Source organism: Papaver somniferum, chromosome 5, assembly GCF_003573695.1.
Source record: "Papaver somniferum cultivar HN1 chromosome 5, ASM357369v1, whole genome shotgun sequence".
In the NCBI taxonomy this organism is placed as follows: domain Eukaryota; kingdom Viridiplantae; phylum Streptophyta; class Magnoliopsida; order Ranunculales; family Papaveraceae; genus Papaver; species Papaver somniferum.
In genome coordinates this window covers 786,722-796,351 of record NC_039362.1, presented here as the reverse complement: position 1 = coordinate 796,351, position 9,630 = coordinate 786,722, and positions in this window count along the sequence as shown.

Here is a 9,630-nt window from a genome sequence, read left to right as displayed (position 1 = left end):
GTCGGCATGCCTTGGCGCGGTTTAGGCGCGGCCAAAACCCGGGTTTTGGCGTTGGGCCAAAGGTTTCCATGCGTTGGTTGGTAACCTTGGACAGCTAAGATCTGCATCTTAGATGGAAAAGTGCGTGTCGCTTGTTGCACTCCTTCGTTTTGGAAGTTGCAAAGGGAAGGCCATCATGGTATGGTTTAGGCGCGGCAAGGTGGCATGGTCGGCATGCCTTTGAGCGGTTTAGGAGTGTCCGAAACTAGGGTTTTGGCGTTTGGCCAAAGGTTACCAGGCGTTGGTTGGTGACCTTGGACGGCTAAGATCTGCATCTTAGATGGAAGGGTGGTCGTTGATTGTCGCACGACTTCGTTTTAGCAGCTGTGAAGTGAAGGAAGACATGGCATGGCTTAGGCGCGGCAAGGTGGTTGGCGCGACATACCATTGGCACATGTGGCATGGTCGGTGGTAGGCTGGGAAAGGTGTATAAAATAAGAGTAAAAGACAGCCTACATGGTTATACCGCAAGTGCACGGTGTCGATTGTAGCTTGTGCAAATACGGGTCGAATCTACAGGGACTAGGGTGTGAGTTGAAGTTTCCTAAGCTAATTCTCTAAGCAGTGAACTAATGAAGCAAAGAGTGACAGTGGAAGGAAGTCACAAAGAGTGACAAATAATGACAGTGGCAAAGAGCCAAAGGCAGTGAAGATGATTACAGCTAAAGATAGTGAAACAAAGAGGATACTAAGGCTTTGACTCTACCATTAATTCTCATACCAAGCTTCATAAATTCTCTATGTTTCTTGTCCCATTGGTATTGGGCAGGGATGCAAGTTCCAGCCTGCATTTGTCCCAGGGATCAAATCGAATCACTAAGAAGAATAACATACTAGAGCTCTTCCTCCCTAGCACTAGTTGACTACTTAAAGGAACAACCCAATGTAGGTGGAAGCCTAGCTGCTTCTAACTAGTTTAGGCATGATTGCACTACAAGTTACAAAGATTATTCACTAAGATGTGGCCTAAGAACTAAGATTTCATCTCACCATAGCATTGACACAAAAACATGAGCTCACATTAAACAGAAAAGAACTGAAATTCTAAAAGAACTGAAATTGAAAATTGAATTAAACATGAACAAAACAGAAATTGAAACAAACTAAGAACTAAGAACTAAGAACATTAAACATCAATTGAAAAAAAACAAACAAACAAAATAAAAACTAACCCTTGAGGCACTGGCTAGTCCAGTCCTCTTGAGTGAAGCACTGGCTAGTCCAGGCATACCTTTCTACACCACACCCATTCTCTATTTATAGTTACAAGCTTCAATTTCCCTAAATACCTAATTCCCCCAAAATTAGGGTTTGTTCTTCCCCAAATTACACAAAATAGAAATTAGGTTGTCTCAATTACCTAATCCATCGTGATAGTCGCAACCCATGATGCCAATTCTCTTTCTCTACCTCTCCATAGCCTTGTTGTCCTCGATTGATGACATGCAATCACTCTCACCAATTCCACACGTCACTGAGGTCGTGTGATGTTGATGAAGGGATTTAAAATCATCATGGATAGTTGGTGGTGAAGGTGGGTTGCGTTTGTAAGGTGATTTGGTGGCGACAGGGAGTGGTGGTGGTGATGGAGTTGGTGGTGAAGGTGATGGTGGTTCTGCAGAGGGAGGTGAGGGAGGAGAGGGAGGAGAGATCGATGGAAAAGAGAAGGGGGTTGTTTGGTTTGGGTATAGATATTTAGTGCTCGGGTGTTGGGCGGTTGCAGCAAATTGGATGAACAGCGAGGATGAGCCGTGGAATGTGGAGATGATGGATCGATCTAACGGCGAGACGGAAGGAAGCGAGGAGCGACCGTTGTATGCGGAAGTACAACGAAACTGACGGCTCAAGATGGAGTTAGGTGATATAGTGTTTGACAGGAGCTTCAGATTTTGATGCACTATGATGAAGCGACCGTAGGATGCTGAGATGATCCAATCTGACGGCTGAAGATGAAGGCGGGTATGGATATTGGAAATGGGTTTGGGTGAGGGTTTTGGGCCTTGGGTATGCCAAGCCCATATCTTCTTTAAGAACAATTCTTCCTCTTCAAGCCCAGTTCTAGCCTTTTGGTCTTGCGCACAACATTCTTCGCGGCTTCCTTGTGTGATTCCTCTTGGCTTCCACCACTTTTCTGCTCTTTTTGCTCCGAAATTCACCCAAACTTTATTTACAACCTAAAAATGCAAAATTAATTAATAAAAATATTTATTCTTGAAAACAATGAAAATACAGAATATGGGATAAAATGTAGAATTAATGCACAAAAGATGAGTTAAATGCCAATAAAAAGGGACAAATATATACAATATTTGGCACTCATCAAATACCCCAAAACCTGAATTTTACTTGTCCTCAAGTAAAACAAAACTAAGGAAATCCTACCTATACCACTGTCGCTGGTCTCTCGAATGCATTTAGCGTATGCACTAATCCTTTTAAACCACTAAGTGTCCCTAGTGGACGAGTTGAAGTCTCGTGAAGGTTTTTTTAGAACGTACTTACAAAGTTCAAGGACAAAATATAAGCTCATATTCCATGAAATGTGACATGTGCAAGACAGTTTAAGGTCACAGCAAAATGGATATGTCAATCTAGCTGTCAAAGGCACAATCCTAGCACTGGTGACAACTAAAGACACGTGATAAGAGTGTAAAGTGTATCTACACATGTTTCTAGAATGACCTGAAGTTATGACTACTAATCACCAAGAGATAGTTTTTTAGGCTAAGAACCGAATTCAAAGCCAAGATAGCTGTCCGGCTTTACGAGAATTTTGAATGTTCACCCAATGAGTTGGTGATATTTCAGTTTACTCGCGTTATACATCGATGGCTGCACCCTCCTTGCTTATTACAATAAATAACAAAAATATGACTCTTATCTACATAGACTACTCTCTTTTATTTTTAGGTAAGAGAGAACATTGTCTTTAACATGACAAAATATACATATTTTTTTGTATTTTTCTGATTTTTCTTTGATTTTTCTGATTTTTTTTTTTTTTGAAATTGATCTTTACAACATAGTAACACTTTTGATATATGAATAAAAAGGAAAATTAATTACATCACTCTTAGCAAGAGGTATCCCTTTTCGATGCACCCTGTCAAATTCAATGGTTGCTTTTCTTAACGTAACCTCCAACTTCTATCCCAGCCAGCCAAAGAACAAGCTATTCAAGTCTCATCCAGTATTCTAAAGTGACTGGTAATCTAACTTCCGATCAAACACCTTGAAGTACGAGGCCATACATGTATTGTTAGATCGTGCGTGTGCAAATTTCTTATCAACATGTGAATTGTGCTAGAATCAGGGGTGCCTTATCGTCTAGAGTAAGAACCCTACATTTACATACATGCACATAAATCAACATTTCAAGTTAAATGAGCTCCATTTTTATTTTTTTTTCAATTTTCAATTTTTTTTTTTTTTTTTTTTAAGAAGAAAGAGTTCAGTTTTTGATTATAGCATGTTATCGTGGTATCTACTCTATACCCCCAAACCTAAACTAAACATTGTCCTTAATGTTTCAAAAGATGAAAAGAATTATAATACAACATATGAAGAGGATTATGCTGAGTAGAGAAAAAGGAAAGAGAATACCCGATTTGACGAAAGAAAGAACCGAACTCTGTTATTCAAGGCAAAAATCCAACGTATTTCAGCCGAGATCATATTGGATTAGAAAAATATGTACAAAAGAAGCATAGGATTTAAAAAATTTATCTACTGGAGTATATACAAGAAAATTCTACCGTACATTTGGTTTTGATGGGAAACATTTGGTTTTGTCGGGAATAAAAAACATTTGGTTTTTATGGGAAAAAGAAAATTTTTGGTTTTTAGGGAAACATTTGGAAAACTTTGGTTTTTATGGGAGACATTTGAAAAACTTTGGTTTTTATGGGAGAAAGAAACTTTTTGGTTTTTAAAGGGAGCAAAGCCCACATTGGTGGAGGATGCACGGCCCAGCTGAGAAGTTTGGACGAAGCCCAGCTAACGAGTTGAAATCAGTGAGACGAGGCCCACTGCGAGTTTTTTGATTGTTGGGCTCTCAGTTAGCCGAAAAGACTAGGCCCACTTGGGCTTAAAAATTGAATTTTTGTTAAGCCCACAATGCAGATTTAACTTTCAAATGGGCTTAAGCCCTTAGTTTAAAAACAAGTCTTATCTTGGGTTTCAAGCCCACAATTCCAAAATTTTAAATTTGCAGTTGGGTTACAAAGTTTTTAAAACAAGTTTTCAAAGCCCAGAGAGTTTTAGTGGGAGAAGAAACACAAACCCAGTGAACTGGGTTTAAGCCCACAGTTCAGATGTTTTCAAATTTACAAGCCTAAAAACAGTCTAAAGCAAGCCTAAAATAATTGGAACAAGCCCACAAATTTGGTTTAGGATTACACTCTAAAGGGAAGCCCAGATGGCTTTTAGTTGCACAGCCCGGCTGGGCTTGGTTCTTTTCCAGCAGCACAGAGCAGCAGCAGCACCAGCAGCAGCAAGACCAGATTCAGCAGCAGCAGAAGGCAAACAGTAGCAGCACCAGCTATAGCAAAAGTTCAGTAGGTAACAGTAACAGCAGCAGTACCATAGCAGACAGGCAACAGCAGCAATATTAGAGAGCAAAAGCAGCAACAGGCTCAGCTTAGCACCTCAGCATCAACACAGCAGACAGGCAGCAGCAGCACCAACTACCTGACACTCATTGTGTGTGATCAGTACACAGAAAAGGCAGGGAAAAATGGAAAACTGCATAAAGCAGTGCAGTTTGCAGCTGTAGATGCATGGTTTATGAGGCTACAGGGGCTAGGATACAGCTGCAATGAGCAAAGCCACAGGGCAATGCTACATATGCAGCAAGGCTGCAGAGCAAGGATGCAGGAATGCAAGTTATGATGGCAGACACAGATGCAAATGCAAGATGAATGCAGAACTAAGTTACATCTAAAATGCAGATGATGATGCAGGAGATGCAGAACTACAGTTACATGCTAAAGTTACAGCTAAGTTACAGGTAAAGACATTTACACTAATATAGCTAAGTTAAGTTACAGTTAAAACAGTTACACTAAGCTACAAACAGTTATACTAAACTACACTAAATTACAGCTAAAACAGCTAAGTTACATTAAAACATTTATGCTAATATAGCTACACTAAGTTACAGGTGGTACTAAGATACATCAGCTAAAGTTACAGCTAAGTTAGAAAACAGAAAACAAGAGCCTGGAAAAAAAAAAAATTCTTTCAACTACACAGCGCCAGTCCCCGGCAACGACGCCAAAAACTTGGTAGGATGGGAAAAGGTGTATAAAATAAGAGCAAAAGACATCCTACATGGTTATACCGCAAGTGCACGGTGTCGATTGTAGCTTGTGCAAATACGGGTCGAATCCACAGGGACTAGGGTGTGAGTTGAATTTTTCTAAGCTAATTCTCTAAGCAGTGAACTAATGAAGCAAAGAGTGACAGTGGCAGTGAGTGACAAAGAGTGACAAAGAATGACAGTGGCAAAGAGCCAAAGGAAGTGAAGATGATTACAACTAAAGATAGTGAAACAAAGAGGATACTAAGGCTTTGACTCTACCATTAATTCTCATACCAAGCTTCCTAAATTCTCTATGTTTCTTGTCGCATTGGTATTTGGCAGGGATGCAACTTCCAGCCTGCAATTGTCTCAGGGATCAAATCGAATCACTAAGAAGAATAACATACTAGAGCTCTTCCTCCCTAGCACTAGTTGACTACTTAAAGGAACAACCCAATGTAGGTGGAAGCCTAGCTGCTTCTAACTAGTTTAGGCATGATTTCACTACAAGTTACAAAGATTATTCACTAAGATGTGGCCTAAGAACTAAGATTTCATCTCACCATAGCATTAACACAAAAACATGAGCTCACATTAAACAGAAAAGAACTGAAATTGAAAAATTGAGTTAAACATGAACAAAACAGAAATTGAAACAAACTAAGAACTAAGAACATTAAACATCAACTGGAAAAAAACAAATAAACAAAATAAAAACTAACCCTTGAGGCACTGGCTAGTCCAGTCCTCTTGAGTGAAGCACTGGCTAGTCCAGTCCTCTTGAGTGAAGCACTGGCGCGACCAAACTAGGGTTTTGGCGTTGGGCTAAAGGTTACCATGTGTTGGTTGGTGACCTTTGACTTCTAACATTTGCATCTAAGACGGAAGGGTGGTCTTTGATTGTCGAACGTCTTCGTTTTAGCAGCCGTGAAGGGAAGGCAGCATGTCATGGCTTAGGCACCGCAAGGTGGATAGCGCGGCATGCCATTGGCACATGGTCGGCAAGCCTTGGCGTGGTTTAAGCACAGCCAAACTAGGGTTTTGGCGTATGGCCAAAGGTTACCATGCAATTGTTGGTGACCTTGGTCAGCTAAGATTTGCATCTAAGACGGATGGGTGGTCATTGATTGTCGCACGCCTTCGTTTTAGCAGTCGTGAAGGGAAGGCTGGCATGGCATGGCTTAGGCGCGGCAAGGTGGCTGGCGCGGCATGCCATTGACACATGTGGTATGGTCGGCATGCCTTGGCGTGGTTTAGGCGCGGCTAAACTAGGGTTTTGGCGCGGCTAAACTAGGGTTTTGGCGTTGGGCCAAAGGTTACCATGCGTTGGTTGGCGACCTTAGAAGACTAAGATTTGCATCTAAGACGGAAGGTATGTTGTTGATTGTCGCACGCCTTCGTTTTAGAAGCAGTGAAGGGGAGGCCGATATGGAATGGCTTAGGCGCGGCAAGGTGGCTGGCGTTGCATGTCATTGGCACAGTGGTGCGGCTGGCATGGTCGGCATGCCTTGGCACGGAGATGTGGGTGGCATGGCATGCCATTGGCACAGTGGTGCGGCTGGCATGGTTGGCATGCCTTGGCGTAGAGATGTGGCTGGCATGGCACGCCATTGGCACAGTGGTGCGGCTGGCATGGTTGGCATGCCTTGGCGCGTAGATGTGGCTTGTATGGCATGCCATTGGCACAGTGGTGCGGATGGCATGGTTGGCATGCCTTGGCGCGGAGATGTGGCTGGCATGGCTTGTTAATTGCACAGTAATGCGGCTGGCATGGTTGGCATGCCTTGGCGCGGAGATGTGGATGACATGGTTTTCCATTGGCACGGTGGTGGCATGGTTGGTATTACAGTATTGCAAGTGATGCATAATGATTGTGCGTCACAGAGTTGCATGCCAAGTCAGAGTCCCGCCGTAATGGTGCGATGCGAAGACATAATAGTGCAACGCAAGCCATAATAGCGGTATTGCTGTATAAACTGGAAAATGCCGAGAATGGCATAAACCACAGGGCCAATGTAGTGCAAGTGCAGCACTACATTGTAAACACATTTAGCTAAGTGATGAAGCTGATTGTCCGACACATGAAGCTTCATCGAAGGATTGGCAAGACATGGCCAAAGTGACAGATGCAACATGCGATGCTGGCATCAATGCATATCTATGGAATTGAGTTAACCCAAGTTCAAGGATGATGCAAGAAGAGTGGAATAGATTAAGAGTTAGTATATGCATTATTTCAAGGCAGGGCCAAAACCTGAATAGTGCAAACAAGTTGGCAATGCAAGAGTTGCATTGTTATTGTCAAGCTAATTGGCGTAGTGAAGTTTATATGCGCATGAGAAACTAGAGTGAGCTTAAGGAGATTCCCTTGATGTTTGAAGTTTAAGAATTTTCCATGCATGAGTTTAGAATGATAATCATGTAGGGGCATGATGACTGGATGTTGGCGCAAGGCAGAATTCAGTATGGTGTAACAAGTGGTGCAACATGGCTCAAGTGACGGTTGCAAGTCAGTTACAAGCTTCACAAGCATACCAATGATGTGTGATGAAGAGGAGCGGTTATAAAGGAGTTTATAAAAGTTGGAGAAGAGTTCTAACTGCTAGAGGACAGGTGTTGGATAATTGGCGCAAGTTGGAAAGAAACTGGCCAGGTAGCATAGTCAGTGGCGGTTAAGGAACTGCTCCCTGAGACAGATGGCTGTCTCTAGCGTGTGCAACGGTTGTGCACGGTTTGGCCAAGTAAATCGGATGTATAAGTAGTCCTAAGGAGGGAAAAATTAGGCAGACTTGCATAGAGAACATATGTGAGAGTGAGGTTTGCATATGTGACTGAATATGAGAGTTTTTGTAAGGCTAAGGATTGGTTCAAGGAGTGAACAAGTCTGTGTAAGTCCACAAGCGGGCAAGTTTTGTATTTCTTACCTTTGATGCAATAAAAATAGTCGATTGTGTCATGTTCTAAGTGTTCTTGGTTGGCTGATTGTTGTTAACAAAGTATGGCAAAGATTGAATGCATTATGGGGTGTATTTGATGAGTTTAGAGAAGTGAAAGAAAGCTGTTAAGACTTCCGCTGTTTACCTTGAAGAGTTGGATGTTTGGATAGGTGCAAACTTATAAGGCTGAAGTGCAATTGGGTGAAGCTATTCACAGAACCACTTTTTCTGCCGGGTTACACTTTCACAGAAATTTGCAGAGGCATTTGGAGGTGTGACAATATCGGGTATCAGAGCTATGTTTGGTGCACAGTTCAAGTGTATTTGTTGGATAATACACTATCAATTCTTTCTCTCTAAATCTATTTTCCCGTGAGAAAGTAAGTGGCGCATTATTTGCAGAGTATTGCATTATAAATGAGTTCTAATGAGAAGAACTACCGGGTACATTCGATCAGCTTGAGGAGTATGGTAATCTTGGTGATATAACCATTGATTTCAGTGCAGATGGCATTGATATCCCTCTTGTTTATGAATATAAGGGAAGGATAGACATACTTGAAGGAAGAACATCAGATTGGTTTAAAGAATTTGACGAAAGGGTGGGTGCAGTCGAGGACAAGGTGTATGATGCAACCTTGTTAAATTGCGAAACCAATGTTGAAGTGAATGAATTGAAGGGGCAATTCAGTGATATAAATACCATACTAACAAGACATGCGAAGCAGATATCATAGGAAGTGGCAAGCATTCGTGGGTTAATCAGTAACGACATGTTTGTAGGGGCAAACGTGCATGGAGAAAGCTCAAGTCGAGACTCCAAGCCAAGAGTTTACGCAGGTTCCAGAAATGCTAAGGAAATTGAGAATTTCTTGTATGACGTTGAGGCATACTTTGAGGCGAATGGAACTAGGGAAGAGCAAACAGTAACTCTCGCAGGCAATTTCCTTGGTGGTGATGCAAAGGTTTGGTGGAGAACTATGCTACAATAAGATGAAGCTGCTGGTTATGCCAATCCTATGTCATGGAATGACATGAAAGAGGGACTGAGATGTCAGTTCTGGCCGAGCAATGGTGCTTGGTATGCAAGGGAAAGTTTACGTAGGCTAAAGATGACGGGTACACCACAAGCCTATGCTGAAAACTTTCTTGCATTGGTGAAAGATGTACGTGGCATGAGTGAAGATGATCAGATGTTCTAATTTCTGGATGGCGCGAGTTCAAGTGTGATTATGGAACTTAAGAAGCGCAAAATCCAGAGCATCCATATGGTTATTCAAGCGATAAGAGGTCTTACTAGTTGCACAACGACTGAAGATGTGCAAAGTTGTGAAGGTGAATCCAAAAAGCGTA